This window comes from Simochromis diagramma, unplaced genomic scaffold (assembly GCF_900408965.1).
Source record: "Simochromis diagramma unplaced genomic scaffold, fSimDia1.1 OVJJ01000205.1, whole genome shotgun sequence".
NCBI classification, from domain to species: Eukaryota; Metazoa; Chordata; class Actinopteri; order Cichliformes; family Cichlidae; genus Simochromis; species Simochromis diagramma.
The window spans coordinates 14,178,558-14,197,996 of NW_024386782.1; the positions used below are offsets into that span (position 1 = coordinate 14,178,558).

The 19,439-nt window shown below is 37.7% G+C and overlaps 1 protein-coding gene and 1 long non-coding RNA gene across 3 annotated transcripts in view; one reads left to right on the forward strand and one right to left on the reverse strand.

Moving 5' to 3' along the window:
- LOC120727645 (calsyntenin-2-like) overlaps positions 1-19,439 on the forward strand; it is a 157,176-nt gene that overhangs the window by 4,804 nt on the left and 132,933 nt on the right. The window lies entirely within an intron of this gene.
- LOC120727652 lies at positions 12,995-15,634 on the reverse strand. 2 transcript variants are annotated; one of them, XR_005694574.1, is made up of 4 exons: positions 15,429-15,634; positions 14,641-14,799; positions 14,203-14,288; positions 12,995-13,820 (listed from the first exon to the last, which is right to left on the reverse strand). It is a non-coding gene; the product is annotated as an uncharacterized LOC120727652 (long non-coding RNA). The 2 variants fall into 2 exon arrangements; XR_005694572.1 differs by lacking the exon at positions 15,429-15,634 and having other exon boundaries at positions 14,641-15,109.

Below are 19,439 nucleotides of genomic sequence, written 5' to 3' on the forward strand. Positions count from 1 at the left end.
CATCAAGCACCAAAGGCATTTTCGTTTCTCAAATGGTCCGAAAAATAACAATAAAATCCAAATTTATGTCAAATAAGGTAACACGATCATTTCCTTTGATGTGTCCACATTGATCGTTTTCACTGTTTACTGTTAATCCTCCGTACCCCCAGAAAAACCTAGATGTAAAGATGAAATCAATAACAAATTAAATGTATTCGAAAATACTTGAATTTCCTGGTAAATGATTCCAAACACAGGGGAAGTTCATGCTTAAAAGACTCAAGCTGCTTCTTCAAAAATAGCACAATGTGTGTACCTCAAGTCAGATGGTCATAAATCTTTTGGACATTAGCGCAGTGAACCAGAATGAAAGCTGCGAGCAGCAGTTATGAATCCTGTGACACTTTAGGTTCGTTCTGTTTGTGCTCATGTGTCACGTCTGCGTGGCAGTTTTCTTTGAAACAGTCCTTGCCAGCAGAGTAAGACCGAAGTGATACTTTTATCATCTCGGCTGATTATGACAGTGATTGTGTTTATATTCCAGCCAGAGTGTAGGATTATAAATCCTTGACTCTTTTTGTTCATAACTAAATAAATGGATGCATTTGTAATTTAGCAATTTAATTGCTTAAGTGCAATTGTTTCAGTGAGTAATTCTGTTGCTTTGATGGCTTATTTGTTCGTACTTACCTTTCAGGAAACATGGGAAACGTGGCTAAACATTTGCAGAAAGAGTAAACAAAGTTTGAGTTCAAGTAAGCTGTGTTTTTAGTGCTTAGACAGCCATGCAAAACTACCAGTATTGAAATGGCTTGTCCTCAGTTAACATTTAAATAGAGCAATGTTGAACAGCGGCTTACAACTTGAACTGAAATGCCGTGCCTTTGCTGTGTCCCACGAGCCGGTGTCAGTAAAGCGTTATCAATTGTCTCTATGTACACAGGCCTAGCAATCCCTTATTAAACAATAGACTGTGGTCTATTGTGACTCATGATAAAGCCTGAAGTTATGAAGACATGCACCACTGCGTGCTGTTTTAATTATTATTCCAATACAAACTTATTAGCCTGCAGTGTGTTTGCACACCTAATAAAATGTGTTAGCATTGTGGTGTGTGTTCAGTTCCAACCAAATATAATATAAACCCCCTACACACACACACATACACGGAGAAACACACACATGCATACCCACTCACGCACACAAGGCTCTTTTCATGTTACCCCGAACTCGACTGAGTCATCTCCTTCATCTCTCTTTCAAGTTGTCTTGTGTGGGTCTCTTGTACAGTCAATCCAAAGCATCGCTATATGCTTTGAAATGGCTTTATGTTTGATTTTTTTTATTGCTTCTGATTCCCTCTTGTAGAGACCGTGAAAGATCCTTGTATTTTCCTTTGTGAGTTATGACTGTGGGATACGGGTGAGGTGGGCTCAAAGTGAGACTGCACAGTTCAACATCATAGGTGCTCTGGGAAGCCATGCCAAGGGAAATTCTTTTAGGTTTTCTAATACTTTGTGTACAAGGCAGCTGAATGTGTGATTGAAAAACAAATCACTTTGAAAACAAAGAATACCTTGAGAAAAACCACAACTCTGTGTGTGTGCGAGAGAGAAGGAGAGACAAGAAAGAGCGAGAGAGGGAGTTTGTGGGCTTTTGCTCACACCTTTCGTCGGCATGCACGCACAGATGCATGCACCAGGTGTACCTGGAGCTACGATTGCTACTCAGTAAAAAGGGATCACAGCAGGTGAGGGGAAATGAAAGCATGTCGCTGAAAAGAAAGGTTTAATTTTCATGAGTCATCAGTCACAAGAGCTATCTGTTTCTCTTTATCGGTCTTCCACCATCCCACCTGTCTCTATCTGTATCATTGATTTTGCCACATATTCTCCTACTAGCAGCACATTATGAGTGAGTTTTGTATGTGTGTGTGTGTGTGTGTGTGTGTGTGTCATTACAAATATCCCAACTTCAGATCACTTTCAAATTCCATTTTCTCCTTCCTTTGTAAAGCTGCCAGTCTGGGGCCTCACCTCACTACAGAGAGGTTGTTTTTGCCTCTGTCGCTGCCTTTCTTGTCTCCTCTTTTGTCCTCTTCCATTTCTTCTCCATATCCCCCTTGCTTGCCTTGTCTTCGACTGCCATTATAAATCATTTAGATGGTGTAGTTATAAAATGTAACTGTGTTTTGAGGTGACATTGCTGTGTTCAATTTTGTGTGTTCGTGCATCACTTTTGTACAGTGTGTCTCTTTGTGTGTGTGTGTGTGTGTGTGTATAATAGATTGTTTATGCAGAATCCCTTTATAGCAACTTGCTATTTACCAGGAGCTCTGCCTGAGACGCCGACAAATTTTGATGTGCTTCTTGAGTTTTGGGCTTGGATTTGTAAGGTTTGACCTCACTGTGTAAAGTGCCCTGAAATAGCTTGTGATTTTGCAGCGCTTAGATAAACTCAAATAGACTGCGATGTTAAAGTTGCATGAAACAAAATGAACATTTCTCTTACAGGCACATCAAAAGTAGATTAGTTTTGTTACTTGAGAGTATATGTTCTCTTGTATAACAACCGAGTTTGCAGTTTTCCCACTTTAATTTTCTCCCATAAAACAATAACCTCTTTGATGAAATATCAAAGGATTTCTTCTTTTCATTGATTAAAGTCTTGTTGGGCAAATTTTTTTTTACTTAGCTGCCTAATAACACACTCAAGTTTCAAAGTCGTATAAAGAAAAATAACCACAGCAGTAAACATCAAGGGCCATTTTTATATTATTGAACAGAGATAGGTGCTCTTTAATTCAATTGCCTTTAAAATTTACACTTCAAAGAGTTGAGGACCCAAACCCGGGTCAAAGAAGACCAAGTAAACGTTCAAACTAGGGATGCACTGATACCGATACTGGTATCGGGTATCGGGGCCGATACTGTAAAATGTGTGTGTACTCATACTCGTAAAAGTTAACCGATACCATGAACCGATACTAACTTATTTCATTAATCAGAGGGTGGCTTGTCATTTTTGTTGTAGTTTTTTAGATTGGTCACTAGGGGGACATCCCGCGCTAAACAGGCACGGGGTTAGACGAGTCAGACTGGCAGCTCCAGATAAAAAAAGAGAAACTGGAGGCTGCTGTAGCTAGGCTAAACAAAATGTCAGCAGTGTGGACCGGAACAGCCAACTTTAACTCAGGTTTTGGAAAAGCGATGAAAAATGTCAAGAGAAAATCCACGGGCAGTTAAAATAACAGAGACTCTGACTCATTTTATCGCTCTGGATGACCAGCCAATGCCAGTTGTGGAAAACATAGGATTCTTTTCAGCATACTCGAGCTGCGATATGAAATTCCCAGCCGCCCAGGCATCAGGGAGATAATGGTGCCAAAACTTTCTAAAGAGGTAAAGACAAGCAGTGTGTGCGCGATGTCAGTCCTTGGTTTAACGGCACAGTGGACTGATGATCCACGGGCAGATGGGGAGTTCGTTCGCCAATGCCAAATACTTTCGTTATTTTGTTTGTTTGTTTACAATATGGACACTCTGCAACAATTTAAAAGTTTATTTTATTCTCAAACCTAATTTGTATTTATTTTATTCCAAACAGAAGTGTTTATTTATTATTCCGAAAGCTCGAGACAGTGCCAATAGTTCAGAGATATTTTGTTAAATTACAATGTGGAGACTCTGCAATAATTTAACAGAAGTGTTTATTTTTCACTTGAAATTTTTTTGTGGTCATTTTTATTAAGATATTATTTATTATCGGCAGAGAATAAAATAAAACCTGTCTTTCAATTCATTGCATTTGTGTGTGTGTGTGTGTGTGTGTGTGTGTGTGTGTGTGTGGTAGAAGTATCGGTTTTTGTACTCTGTATCGGCAAGTACTCAGATCCAAGTATCGGTATGGTATCGGTTTGAAAAAATTGGTATCGTTGCATCCCTAGTTCAAACCCTTTAATTTAAGGCTTAGAGTGCTACACAAATAGGCTGTCCATGAGGTAAACAACAGAGAAATATCAATGTTTTAAAAATGAATTCTGTACAATTATTCATCTAATGTTGAATAATAATGTTTTTATTACTTTGCTCCTCTGTGATTAGCCAAAGTGCCCATGGTTTCTGGGTGTGTGCGTAACTATATCAGCTGCTGCGTCGATTTGAAATTGAGATGTTACTGTTTCTGTTTCACTTGATGAAGATGCAGTTTAATTGAACACCATGTGTTTGTTTTAAAGCACAGTTGTCTAATAATGTACAGGTTGGACACACTCACTCTTATGAATGATTAAGTGTGATCAAGCTTTTGACTGTATTTATGATAAAAGTGTAACTTGGACAGAAACAAGATTCCTGATTACCTGAAAATGTTGCTTTGATCTTGTTGATTAATGCAACACCAAAAGTCCAGTGTCTGTAAAAAGAAGGTATGTTGAGTTTGTCTGAAAGGTTAGAGGAACAGTCGTGATTCAGCTGAAGCTGTAGTTGTGTTGACACAATAGTTGTATTGTGTTTAAGCAGCAAAGCCTACAAAGCTCAAAGGTAGACCCTTTCTAAATCGTAGCCACGTTAATGAAATATTGTGAGAAAGAGCAGCACAGCATTCAGCATTTATATATTTACTAAGGTTAGAGTCATTATGCATATCTTTATCTAACACGTGTGTTGTCTCTGTAATGGAAGAATTCATGGTTAAACTAGTATTGCGTTCTATTTCATTTAACAAGTTAATAAAAGTTAATAAGGCCGACTGGGACTCTTCCGTGTGGAGTTTGCATGTTCTCCCTGCGCCTGTGTGGTTTCTCTACGGGGACTCCGGCTTCTTCCCACAGTCCAAAGACATGCCTGTTAGGTTAATTTGTGTTTCTAAATTGGCTGTCGGTGTGAATGTGAGTGCAAATAGTTGTCTGTGTGTCTGGACAAACCCGGTAAATTAATGTACTAAGACACACCAGCAGGAATGTGCCATCCGGCAGTATTCATTATTGTCACGCAGTGGAGGTAGGTGGACTGCAGCTTACACATCATCTCTTTAGTATGATCATTCCTATTACAGGGAACAGGTGGTGTTTGTTCCATTGTTTATGTTTCTGAGGCATTGCAAAGCCCACTTTGTAATGCAGTGTTTGTGTATTATAGATATATGTATGTATTTGCATTATGGTGACTTGGCAAGTTCAAGCAGGCACACAGTGCAAACACAAACACACACAGAAAATGCGCTAACAGTGAGGAGGTGCAAGTGAACACATAAAAGATTTACAGGTTGAATCGAAGTAAACAGAGCTGTCTTTTATTGTGTTTACTGTATTTGCTGATCGACTCTGGAAACCCGGTCACAGGAAACTCTCTGTGTGCCAGAGGACAAAAAGACTGCACAGAGGAGAGTTGGGGCTGTGTCTTGTTTTAGGTGCATGCTTTTGCTCCAACCAAATGAACACTTATTGGGGTTTGACAAACAAAAAATGGCACCTGGTGTTGGCACCTGGACACACACACACACAAATGAATGATTCTGATTCTGCTAATAGGTTCGAGGCTATTTATCCACTAATGTTAGTTTTGGTTAATCAGAAGCACAAATATTTGGGTTTTTGACAATTCCTAGTTACTGTTTAACAAGAACATACATAATTACATAATTACCTAATTTCATCACTCACTTAATAGTGTGACGTTTCCTCTATTAATACACATGAAAGATGAAGTGTGGGCATAGGGTTTATTAGGCTGTTCTGATTTGTTCATTCTGCTGTTGGTTCACTTTCAAGCTCTCCTAACATTCAAACAGAAACTCCCTCTCAATGGAATAAGCAGAATTTTGACACTCACCACTGTTGTGTCAGCACAGCAGCATTTCTCATTGAGTTTTAATTTTTACGTACTCTGTTACATTAGCATTTTCTGCTGTCATTTTATTCTTGGTTCACAGCTTTTGCCATTAGAACTTTGTTCTCTGTCAGCAAAAAATCCCATTTTCTCTGCAGAATCAGCATTGTGTTTGCACACTCTGATAACGGTGCTTTATGTGTGTGTGTGTGCTTCCAACTTTTTAAAAGTCATCATTTTGAATCAATTTACAAAATGAAACAATAATTTTATTGTAAGAGGGTGTTATTTGCAGTTCACACATAGTAAGGCCTTTGTGTATGTGCTGTTAATTTGTTTTGATTGAAACGCAGTGAGGTGCTGGTGTGCTGTGTTGGACGAAAGCATGTTCTGACAAACTTTTTGTTATAATTTTGTTATTTATAATCTTCCTCCTTTAGAGTTTAGTGCTTTTTGTAATATTGTTAAAGCTACTTAGTGAAGCTTAGGTTGTTGCAACAATTTACTCACGGGCTACTTTGTGAGGTATACCTGTTTAACTGCTCGTTAATGCAGATATTTAGTCAGCTAATCACATGGCAGCAACTCAGTGCAATTAGGCATGTTCATATGTACAAGATGACCTGCTGAAACTCACACTGACCATCACAATGACGAAGAAAGGTGATTTAAGCGAAATTGAACATGGTACAGTTGTTGGTGCCAGATGGGCTGTCTGAATATTTCAGAAACTGCTGATCTACTGGGATTTTTCCACACAATCATCTCTAGGGTTTACAGAGGATAGACTAAAAAAGAGAAAATATCCTGGGTGAAAATGCTTTGTCAAATGGCCAGATCACACAGGGTGATATTCAGTCAGCTAAGAAGAGGTAAAGAGTCTTGATTTCTGCTTTGATTTTGAAGATAGTTCATTGTCAGACTCTAACCCTAACTGTACTCAAATGGCTACCACAGTCACCACATCTCAACCCAGTAGATGTGGATGTAGATTTGCATCCCATCCTGGATGCACAGCTGTCAAATCTAAATGGTAAATGGCCTGTATTTATATAGCGCTTTACTAGTCCCTAAGGACCCCAAAGCGCTTTACATATCCAGTCATCCACCCATTCACACACACATTCACACACTGGTGTCTACAGACATGCTATCATGTCAATATAGACCAAAATCTGTGAGGAATATATCCGGCATCTTTTTGAATCTATGCCATGAAGAATTAAGACAGTTCTGTAGGCAAAAGTAGGCCCAACCTTGTACTACCAAAGTCTACCTTGGTAAAGCATCCAGTCAGTGTATAAGTACTATTTATACTATTTTCCACTTCCCGCCTCAATTTGTGAAATTTTCTGATAAAATCACAAAGCATATGTTTAGATTTATTTTATGTTTTCATGAAACAACAAAATAATTCTTTCTTCATGTTAAAAAAAATATTTTTCTCCAGTCAAACTGAAGAAATGACTGTCTTGCAAAGAAAAAAGCCAGGCAAGAATTCACAATGAAAGTAAAGAATGTCTTCTATAGTCTACCTGACATAATCAACTGACGAGTGAACTGGCAGAAAAATGACAAAGCTTTGTGTGTGGATTTCTCACCCCTACACACTATCTATAGCACTTTTCCTCTGCAATTATAGTCAGTTTTCTTTGCAAGCAGACAATAATGTCATAGTGTGAAAAATATCTGAGAATAAGGACATTCTTAAAGCCGTTGACCTCTTTAGTGTGCGGGAAACCTGCAGTTAGCTGAGACTGAAGAAGTCACTTGGATGAGTGATGAAACGTTTTTTTCACTGAAAACACTATGTTCAGATGAACAGAATAAACTTTTTAGGATTTCCTTATTGAGCATGCATCAAGACATACTTGATAATAAACTCCTGAGACTTAATCACTGACCTTTCTCTAAAGTCAGAAGCGAGCTTTTCTCCTACGCAATATTGGTTGAGAAAATGAAACTCTTCAGCCAATAAAAACTTTATAGCAACACTTAAATTTTACAATTTATTGCAACATATTGAAATACGTTGGACATTTACTAAGCAGTAGGTTGACTGTGCACATTTCCATGATCAGTGTTCCAATTGTAAGTCTGTTATGTTGTTTTCAGCATCATTTTCCAAGCTGAAGTCGCTGCAGTTTCGAACCTGTACTAACACTTCATTACATATGACCAAAATGGACATTTAGAGAGAGCAGACTGGGGATTCTCTAAAGCAAATAAGGAGGTAGTTGAGGGGGATCAAAAGGTCACCGATGGAAAAACCAGAAGTAAGGTGTGTGAAAGTGAGGGCACTGACCACAGTGCATTCATTTGGGACTCTCTTCGCCCCTCTTCTCCTCTTTATGGCCACTCAACAGTTATACTTTATCCAAATTGCCTGGTCAAAATTTGGTTTTAAGATGCCATCAATAGTGTAAATGCAGCGATGCTTACAAGCTAGGCCTGTAAATGCTATTTGCCTTAATTGGACTTGAAAAAGTTATTTGTCTGCCTTGTGCTTCGTACTTTACCCTGAGACTGTCTTCTGGTTAAGAAAACTCAACAGGTTGTTTGTGCAAGACCCTTATTACAGCCTCCAGGTGCATACATTTTAAAACTAAGCAACTGGAACAGGTTTGTGTCCATGTTCTTTTTTCACCTAAACCATAATCTTTTCATAACTAAGTATCTTTAGTGAATAAATGTAACAATCGGTGATTACATTTAAAAATAGTCCTCCGAGAGACTTGAACCAAAGTCTGCTGGATGGAAGTCACGTGTGTCGTCCCTTTTAGACTGAAAAGTAGTCATACTGGTAGCGCCAAAGATGAAACATCATACAATATTAAAGATCTGCGGTGTTTACTTCTCAAGGTGATGTTTGCCTCTCCGGCATCATTTCTTTATTTAGACAGCAGCCTAGAGGAGCAGTGTGGAAGGGGGAACACTAGTAATTGCTTGGAAAGTCTTGACAAAAATTCACAGACTTGGATTTACCAGCTCTTACAGACCTTGTTTACTAGTATCATTATATTCAGGGTCTTATTTTAGTCCCGTGCTGTTTTTTTTTTCTGTCTTTGAGAAATGAGGTCAATTTTGTAGCTATGCTATGATTTAAGAAAAAAAAGGGGAGGAGGTGATGCTACCCTCTTCGTTATTGCAGAATATGTAATTCATCCCTGTTGTCAGATATTGATTTTTGGAGAAAAGTGATGATAAACAATGTTTTCTTTCCCACCCTGATCCCTGTGGTAGATTAAAACAAACTGCTGAGAGTAATATGACTTGGCTTAGTATTAAATTCTGAAAATGCCCTCCATGGTCTTCTGACTTATGACACTATGAAAGTGTAATACTCCAAATATATCGAAATCCCTCCTGAATCAACCTCACTACCCACATACTTTATGCTGAGGGGTGATGAAAACAAATGCCATGAAAAAAGTATTGGAGACTAAATAAAATTCCACATAAATATGGCTTTCCCGGCTTAGAATTACAGTTCAGATTGTCACTGGAAAGCAAAGTATTGAACTGTATATTATTAGAAGACGTCCAAAGGAGAACAAATAATGTTTAACATTCTTTGTCATTGCTTGCTGACATTTGCCGTATAGTCCTTTCAGTCCTCAGTCAATCCACATGTACAGCAGACTTGCTGAAATTGTCAAATAACAACAGACAAACTATCATTAAACTGTCCAAAGCTTGCACAAGTCACCTCAACTGTCCTTCTGTGTATTGAACCTCCAGGCTTCCTTTCTTTCTTTGGTGTCTGCCCCCTGTGTTTTGAAAGAAGAAATGAAGGACAGCGATGCCTCAGAAAATACCAAAGAGAAGGAAAAGAATCAGACCAACAAAGACGAGGAGGCCTAAAAACGAGACAGTGCGGAGAGCATACAGAAGGCAAGGACAGATGAAAGGCGAGATGTTAGGAGAGAGGCAGAGATAAGCAAAGGAATGAAAAAAATGCGAGAATCATGACAGAAAGAGAAGGAAGATAAAGGGGGTAAGGCTGCATGGTGTGGCCATGTTTGCCATTGCCACTCATTGTTTGGCGGCGTGAGCAGTCTGTGGTTGGTACCAGGCCCCAGAGCGATTTATCATGATTATGTGCTGGTAGGCAGGTAATGTCACAGCAGGCAGGGCCAGGCACACCCGAGGTGGAGGCTGCCGCTATTTCTGAGCATCTGTCTTTTCCAGCCAGGATCTAGTTTGTCGCATCAGCCTGTGTTGTGTTTCTGCCGTGCCCCCTGGATGCCTTTTCTCTCTCTCTTTCACTTTCTGTTTTCTTTAATTCTCTTTGACTCGCACACACATCTGCTTCGTGGGCTGTTATAGTTGTTCTACAGGACCACATAGCAGATGTGCATGTGTTGCTTTTAGATTAACAAATGGACAGAATGTTTTGAGCTACTCTGTGCTGATGTTTTAGGATTTTTCCCCCTCCCTAATCCTGTCTGGAGGAAGTAATTTAAACATACTTTTAAATGTTAGATTCTGCCTGCACCTGTTTGGCAATCACCTCCCCTCGTTTCATTCTCCCCTCCCTCTCTCTGCGTCTCGCTCTTTTTCGGTGACTTTCTATCTTGATACTTCTCGTATCGCTAAATTCTTCTGTGGCATTTGAAGTAATTTGAATTCCTAGCCTTGAAGATTTGCATCTCTTTTATGTTTCAGTCTTTACTTATCCCAGTCAGCCACCTTTTGCTTCTTCTAAAAACAGCCCGGCGTGCAGCGATGAACAGTAATGCTTGTTTGTTTAAGTGTTGGCAGTTTTGGGTATAATCCAGTTGGTGGTGGTTTCTAAGCTTGTGAAAGAAGTGCCACGTGCTTGTAACTTTTGTTTGTGTTTGCATGCTTGCAGTTTTTCATGTTCATCATACAGTTGTGGGTGTTGTTGGAGCAGAAAGACAAACACACTCACTCATACATAAACACAGTCTATGTTATGTATTCTTCTTGGCTTCCTGTACACCAAGTCTCTAATGCATTGTGTGGTGGCGGGGAAGTCTGAATGATTAATGGTCGAGTCTGTGGTGTGTCTGCGGAGGCTGCGACTACAACCAGTGTCATTCTCACTTGCTGCTGTCACTCCATGAATATTATATAGGTTAGGTCTTGCTTGCCTCAAAAATATGTCCACACCTGTTCGTCTACCACCAGTTGGACATGTTTTAAGGCAGTTTTAGGCAGTTGAGCCTTCACTAAGACAGGAAATTGCTTTAATAATAGTTTTGAAATATGGAAGAGAAGTTAAAAAAATCACTATAATATGGACTGGAGAGCTAAAAATACAGTGCAAGGCTATTTTTAATAGAAATGGTATTAAAGTCAAGGGAGTCAGCACCTGATTTGTTGACATTTTGTGTGAAGGAAAAACTTAGACATGGACAACATGTTCTTGCACAGCACGGTAAGTTAAGTTATCATTGGTAATAGGGAGGGTGATATGACCCAAAATTCATATCTCGATATTTTTTTAAGCCATAAGGTAAGAACAAAAAGAGAGTTCTTAGTCAAAGCTGTGTCCCAGATGTCACACAGGCACTTTTATTAACATACAGCGTAGATGTACATGAAAAAATTACTCAAAAATAAATTATGAGCATCAACTTTTGAGAAAATGAAAGGATTTTAGGCCATGCAGCCCACTGGGGCTGCATGGCGTTAGCGTGGTTAGCTCGTTAGCACGGTTAGCTCGTTAACACGTTGACGCCGTCCAGCCCCACACATGGGGCGATCCGCGGTAACTCGTTAACGGAGATCTGCCGTGTCCATCTTGTCGTTGCCTGCAGGTGAAGCGATGGGGGAAGGGGAGTTGTGTTCAGTGAAGGAGAGGCGAGGTAGAGTAACGTTGCGTAGAGACAAAAGTGGATGAAAGAGAGGCAAACTTGCGGCTCCACAAGTATAGTTATGACTTAACACAGACTATGTCGATATAAACGATATTGTCACATCTTATATCTCGTATAAAAATATATCGATATTTTTTTAAAACTCGATATATCGCCCAGTCCTAATTGGTAATGTTTGGTACAGATTTTTTTTAGCCTTCATTGTTGTCTGTTTAAAGTGCACCTGGCTAATCAATGCAGACTGCAAACCAGTTATTGTTTGATCCATATCTGACATCTGGCCTCTTCAGTTTTTGACTTTGTAACTCCCCTCAGCGACATAGCCAGGAAAGTCATTATGAAACACTATGTGAAAGTCTTCTTTACAAGCAACTTGTATATGTATAGGTGTCCTTCACTGTAAGCTACCTATTAATATGCTGCAGTACTTTATTCACTATTGGCTCATGAATTATTTCTGAAGATGGATCTGGCGTAGAACACAAGAAGGCTTAAAATAAGAGATGGAAATTACCACTTCATGTTGACTATGTGTGTTAAACCACTTGTCCAACCGGGGAGGTACTGTCAAAGTCATCATCTACTATAATCACTTAGTTGACAGTTTACATTACTGAAAAGTATTAGAGTGTCAGCGTGCTGCTATGTGCCTCCAGGTGCTCTGGAATATGATTACCTGTCTGTAGAGTTGCTTTGTCAGCAAAATCTTAGAGGGAAACGAAGCAGAACAACATTTAATTTTTTTTATGTCGTCACATCTTCCGCTTGGACAGCTTTTTAGCAGAATGTTTATATGTGCACTTCTCTCTTTGAAGTAGTAATACACGGTGAAAGCCAGTGTTGTTTTGATTTTTTAGATAATACTGGCTTCCCAAATGTTCATATTCTTTCCTTGTCCTTGGACAGCTAAACACATAAACAGAAAAAATAAGGCTCTGTGTTAATGATGACTTAGATTCTATACTTAACAACCACACTGTAAAAAAGAAAAAGTTGAGAAAACGTAAAATTTCAAGGCAACATGATGCAAGAGATTTTTGAGTTTTCTCAACTTTTGCAACTGTTGTTGACTTAACTAAGATTTACAAGTTCTGCCAACTTGGTTCTTCCTGTTTACCTAATTAGGATAATCCTGGAAGTCTAACAAAGAAATTCTGGTTTCAATGCCATGTTTTTCTGCCTTCACCAAACAAGGATATTCTTGTTGAGTAATCATACAATTCTTACTCCAGTGAGTTGAAAATGTACCTATATAAACAAAGGAAAATGTATGCTGTGATTATACTTGAAAGAACACTCAATAAATAGATATAGAATAAAACAAAGCACAATTCAATGTTATCTAAAAGCTTATTTATTTTGTTCAACAGTGCTTTCAGTACATTTCAGAATGTCATGGGCAGTAGGGTGAATTTCTGTTAAAAAAAAAAAAAAGAAAGAAAGAAAAAGAAATAACAAAAACATGTTGCCAGTTTCTTTTGGGTGCTTTGAGCACCCCAGCAGAGACGTTAAAATTCCAGAGTCCAGAACCAAAAAAGAAAAGTGTCCAGCAACTTAATAATTCACGCACACACCCTGACCGTCTTGTAAAAGCTGAACATAACTATTGCACCTTAAATAGGCAATCATTTGTGGAATTACCCTATGTACCCAGACATTGACATTTTACATGGGCTTACTATGATGAACTATGGAAGTTAAAAGTTATTAGAAATGTTACCATCAATGAAGAGGAAACTAACAGGTAAAACACCAGTTCTATGCTTCATGTGAAGTGGAAAACACTATAACAAATCTTTTAAAATACTACAAGACAAATTTTCACCATATATTCTCAACAATACAGATTCATCTGACTAAAATTTACATTTCAAATAATGATTTATCCACTTCACCTTCATAAAGTCCGACCAGGTCCAAATAAGATGGCCTCAATTGCTTTAAAGGTGTAACTCATCTGCTTTGGATAATCAATGTTGAGGGCATACAGAAGGCCAAAGAGGTATGCCAAGGCAGTAGAGAGATCTGGAATGTTATGTAGCACGATGTCCCCTTCCAACACAACTGCATGTTCTCGCACAGATGTATCGGCATCGTCATCTTGTAGGATGGTGAGGATGGCAACTGATACACCTTTCAACACTGGTTCCAAAATGTCAGTGTCCTGAAGAAAAGTAAAATATGAATTATTGAAAGCTAAGAAAAACTAAAGACCAAACAAATTTCTAAAGATTTTAACTTTAACCTCTATACCATGCTGGTCATTTGACTCAGAGGTTTTAAGAAGAAAAAGCTTATTTTCCTTTAATTAATGCCACCTTGTGAGTTTTGTACAAAAAATATTTTCTGCTATGGAACACCCACTAACAATGCCCAGCTGCTGCTCAGCAGAAAAAAAAGGAGTGAGAGTTATGACAACTGCAATCCCCACTATAAAATTATCTGGACTGCACTGAGGACGTGTACATTTCCATTTTGGATTAACTCATCCTTTTAAAAACATCTCATAGCAATTAGTTTTACTTGCATTACTTTTTTGTACTTACTAAGCATTTCAGGAAAACCTCTGTTGCATCCTCTCTGAGGAAAATGGGCTGGCCTCTCAGTGCCGGTGGGACACAATGTCAGATGCCTAAAAAGTATTCAGTGGAAAACAAGAATTCCAATTAGTGTAGTAACATGGTGTACTATACACAATGCAAAATCAGAACTCTCATAGTAATGAAAATAAAGCACAGGTCAGACCCAGCAACACACAAAACTTACAAAAAAACCCAACAACAACAACATCATGTTAACAATTTTACTTTCTATTTACAAATTAAATAGAAATACTGCCAAATAAGAACAAAGCAATGACTGATGACATTAATTTTTACTGACATGTCCACTGATGTGTTTTGTTTGAAGCCAACATCTTTTTCAGTTTCTGTTAAAAGTATACTCTCTTCTAAAAATGTCAGCTAAAGAAGCACTTCACTCACCTGTTCATCAAGTTTATCCAGGAGGTCTTCCATCTCCTCACAAAGAGCTCCCTTCTTAGACCGGTACAGTTTCAGCAGGCCAGGCACAAATTTGTCAAGGGATGCATTGAAGGTCCCCAGGAGATCTTTGCTTGTGATCCGATGAAATTTTTCAGATATCTAAACAAGACATTCACCAAAATATTGTCATTTATTCAGCACAGAAAATTCCTGGGTAGCGGTCTTGGACAGTCTGCACCATGTTATATGCCTGACTGTGTTATCAACAGCAAAACCTACTTCAAAAATCTCTCATGAATACGTATTTTGCACAGGAATAGAAATACTCTCCACAAAACCCAGTATCAATATGCAAATACATATTATGTTCTAAGTTGCACCAAAATCTGTGACCAATCAGATTCTGTGACCTGCCTTAGTATTCTTTCCCTAACCATCTCAGTCTATAGAAGTCCTATTTCTACCACTAAAAGAAAAACAACAAAAAACCCAAAACATGCCAAGTCAAAATTATGAGATTCACTTTCTGTTTCACAATTTCGATTTAGCATGGGGACTCTTTTCTTGAAAGAAATTTCTTTACACATTTTCTGTGTAAAGAAAAGTTCAGGGTAAGGATTTCAATGTAACACTGGCAAGGGTCTTGACTGGAATAGTAGCACAATATAATAAAGTTGGCCAATGCATTACCCCAGCAAATACTGCACTACTTCAGTATAGTCAATATAGTATAAATCATGCCCAATTTGAATAATAATTAAATTATAAATAAATTAGGACAGTCTTACCTCCTCAGAGTAAAACAGCGCAGGTCATCTCTCCTGGACACACACACACTGGACACCATAGGCTGACACTCCACGACCTCTCTCCGCCTGAGAGAAAATGTTTGCAATAATGAATAATGAATAATGCATGAATAATGCATTTCAATATAACGTAGAAAAAAAAAACCGAGAAAAAAACCGAGTTACGGATCGGACTCCCTGATCCTTACTGCGCATGTGCAAAGTCGGACCGTACAGATCGCGTCTACCCGTGGAATTGTACATAAAATCAATACTCCACCAACAAAAAGGTTCTCAAAACAATACAATACTTTCCACAGCTTTGAAGGATGGGTCAGGTGTATCCTTCGTGGCCCACCCTATGCCAGAATTCATAGCGCGGCCCAGCCGATTCTAGTCTCCAACAATACTGGTGTCAAGCCAGCCTCCAATTCGAGACTTGCAGTCAAGCCAGCCTCCAGTTTGTTTTACGTTCCCTGTGTATTCAAAGTATTACGGGAATGGATGTGGAAACCGGATTTCAAAATAAAAGCCAACTTCGAGTGAATTAACAGATATGTTAAGAACATAATAACATATAATTTAGGCTTTTTTTTTTTTTTACAAACTCTAATGTTAGATCTATATGACACAGCCTTGTACCCTAATTGTGCCCTGTCACTATCAAGGCCATCTTATTTTGGATTTCAAAGTAAAAGCCCTGTGAATCTTCATTTTTGAACTACTCTTTCAATGACTTCATAATGCTCTTAAAAGCAAAAGTCGTATTTCCAAATACTATTTGAACTTTATATCAACACTTTCCAACCACAGTCTTTTTCACAGTAATACCATATCAATATCAAGTCAGTCTGATTTTGCCTTTCATAGTAATGGCCCTTTGAAATTGCCGATATTTGACTTAATCTTCTAACGATTCAAAATGCTCTAAAATGAAAAAATCTTGTTTCCACAGGGTAATTCCACTTTAGATCAACAGTATACAGCCCCACAGTGATACCATATCAATATCAAGTCATTCTGATTATGCCTTCCAAAATAAAAGCCTTTTCAAATTGTCCATAATTGACCTACCTTTCAGTGATTTCAAAATGCTCTAAAATGGAAAATTCCTGTTTCCACAGGGTAATTCCACTTTAGATCAACAGTATACAGCCCCACAGTGATACCATATCAATATCAAGTCATTCTGATTTTGCCTTCCAAAATAAAAGCCTTTTCAAATTGTCCATAATTGACCTAACTTTCAGTGATTTCAAAATGCTCTAAAATGGAAAATTCCTGTTTCCACAGGATAATTTCACTCTGTATTTACAGTATAAAGCCCCACAGTGATACCATATCAATATCAAGTCATTCTGATTTTATTTTCCAAAGTAATGGCCCATTGAAATTGCCCATATATGACTTACTTTTGTAACGATTTTGAAATGCTCTAAATAGAAAAAAAAAATCGTGTTTCCACAGCATAATTCCACTTTAGATCAACAGTATACAACCTCACGATGTTACCATGTCAATTTCAAGTCAGTCTGATTTTGCTTTTCAAAATAAAAGCCTTTTCAATTTGCCCATATATGACTTACTCTTGGAGCGAATTCAAAATGCTCTAAAATGGAAAATTGCTGTTTCCACAGCAGAATTCCACTTTAGATCAATAGTATCCAGCCCCACAGTGATACCATATCAATATCAAATCAGTCTGATTTTGCCTTCCAAAATAAAAGCCTTTTCAAATTACCAAGATACGACCTACTCTTTTAAAGATTTCAGAATGCTCTAAAAATGAAAATTGCTCTTTCCACAGGATAATTTCACTTTAGATCAACAGTATACAACCTCACAATGTTACCATGTCAATTTCAAGTCATTCTGATTTTGCTTTCCAAAATAAAAGCCTTTTCAAATTGCCCATATACAACCTACTCTTTTAACGATTTCAAAACGCTCTAAAAATGAAAATTGCTGTTTCCACAGGATGAATCCATGTTAGATCAAAAGTGTACAACCACACCATGGTACTATGTCAATTTCAAGTCATTCTGATTTTGCCTTCCAAAATAATGGCCTGTTGAAAATGCCCATAACTTACCTAACTTTCAGTGATTTCAGAATGCTCTAAAAAGGAAATTTTCTGTTTCCACAGAATAATTTCACTTTAGATCAACAGTATACAACCTCACGATGTTACCATGTCAATTTCAAGTCATTCTGATTTTGCTTTCCAAAATAAAAGCCTTTTCAATTTGCCCATATACGACCTACTCTTTTAACGATTTCAAAATGCTCTAAAAAGGAAGATTTCAGTTTCCACAGGGTAATTCCACTTTAGATCAACAGTATACAACCTCACGATGTTACCATGTCAATTTCAAGTCATTCTGATTTTGCCTTCCAAAATAAAAGCCTTTTCAAATTGCCCATATACGACCTACTCTTTTAACGATTTCAAAACGCTCTTAAATTGAAAATCGCTGTTTCCACAGGATAACTCCACTTTAGATCAACAGTATCCAACCCGACAGTAAAACCATGTAAATTTCATGTTGGTCTGATTTTGCCTTTCAAATTAATGGCCCGTCGAATTTGTCCATATGTGATATACTCTTTCAATTATTTCAGAATGTTTTAAAAATGAAAATTGCTGTTTCCACGGGATAATTTCACTCAAGATCGACAGTGCACACTATCACGGTGATATCAAGTCAATTTGCCTTTCAAAGTAATGGTCCATTGAAATTGTCCATGTATGGCCCACTCTTTCACTGACTTCAGAATCCCATTAAAAGCAAAGTTGCTGTTTCCACAAGATCATTTCACTCTACATTGACAGTATACAACCCCACAGTTTTATCACGTCAGTATCGGAATTATAATTGTTCATTTGGTACTTTTAATAATTAAACGCGGATGCTGTTAACAGGACAATTACTGTTTCCACTAAGTAACTGGAGTTCATGCAAACCATACACAACCTCTACAGTGGTAACATCTCAATCTCAAATCAATCTCGTTTTGGATTTCAGAGTAAAAGCCTTTTGACTTTGTTTATAGGAGCTTCTCTTTCCACAACTTCAGAATGGCATTAAATGGAAAGTTCCAGCTTCTATGAATTAATACCAGTTTGTGCCAACACATATCATTGCATATAATCTAACAATGGAGTTGGTGACCATACTTTTCGGTGACATTAGAATGCTGTTAAATAGGAAAATCCCTGTTCCCATGCAATAATTTTTCTCTAAATCAATAATATACTCCCTCAAAGTTGTACACTGTGAAAATCAAGTCTTTCTTGTTTTGGATTTAAAAATAATCTGCCAACATCTGCCCTTTTGCACCTGTGTTGGCCAACAGCACAAGAGACAGTATTTGTGACACATTCTTGAAAACTTGGGCACTGAAAAAAGTAACATAATGGAGCAATAAAATTTTTTAATAAAAACAATAAATCTGAAGCCTACATATTTTATTGAAAGACCGCAGGTAGAGTAAGTCATTTTTTAATCAGGCTTTGTTTTGATCACAAATATATGCCTGCTTTTTGAGTGACTTTATATTGTTTTTCCTGAATAAACCAAGAAGCTATTGGAAGAAAAGAAGCTTTTTGGCTTATGAAACAACATCTGCGAAGAATGTATTAATTATTTCTTTATTATTTAGACTCTACAAAGGTAATATTTTAGAATAAACATGAGTAAAATTATATCTATGTCCATGACTTGTAATTTTGTGTTAAAAACCATTCAATGTTATGATGGTTAAGCTGACTCCAGAACAGTTTTGTTCTTTTACCATCCCATTAGTTCAAATTACCAATCTGGTTTAAAGCATATATGTCTTTCTTCTACATGTAATAGCCTTGTATTTCCTGATTTATCCTTAAATACATCTTTAAAAAAATAACTGGTCTGGTTTACATTATATGTAACTTTTAAAACTCCAATATCAGTCATCTTTGTTTATCCATGAACTTTCTCTGAGGTCTTTCCCAGATGCCTGAAAGCTACA